Genomic DNA, 659 nt, shown 5'->3' with positions numbered 1-659 from the left:
GACAATGACAATGATGGGGATGGGGATGTTCGAAATTATGAGGACGGTGGTGGTGATGACAAGGATGATGATAGTGATGACAATGACGATGTTGATTATGGCTGAAATGATGATGATGGAGGTGTGGTGACCACTGATTATAACGATGATGATGATGACGGTTGTAATTATGATGACAGTAGTATTGATAATGATGATGATGATGATGATGTGACAGAAAGCCAAGAATTTTTTTCTGTTTCCTTCTTTTGCCATTTCCAATTCCTACGAAACCATTTTGGCAGGATTTTGCTTATTTTTGATAATTTCTCAACGTGTGTGTGTGTGCGTGTGTATTTGCGTGTGTGTGTATATTTGTGTGTGTGTGTGTGTATTTGTGTGTGTGCGTGTATATGTGTTTTATCTTATATTTCTAGTTTCAGTCATTGGACTGAGGCCATGCTTGGGCACTACCTTGAAGAATCTTATTCTATCATTCTCCATTGCTGAACCACTAAGTTACAGGGATGTAAGCACACAAACACCGGTTAGCAAATGGTGGTGGGGGGACAAACACAAGGAACCAGGTGTGAGTTATCTCATTTGTCTATAACTTCCAGGTGTTTTAACACCAGGCAAAGTGATGAAAGTATAGTCTCTTATACCTAGAAGCATATATA

The sequence above is a fragment of the Octopus bimaculoides genome, chromosome 26 (assembly GCF_001194135.2).
Source record: "Octopus bimaculoides isolate UCB-OBI-ISO-001 chromosome 26, ASM119413v2, whole genome shotgun sequence".
Taxonomy (NCBI): Eukaryota; Metazoa; Mollusca; class Cephalopoda; order Octopoda; family Octopodidae; genus Octopus; species Octopus bimaculoides.
Note: the sequence above shows the minus strand (reverse complement) of the source record.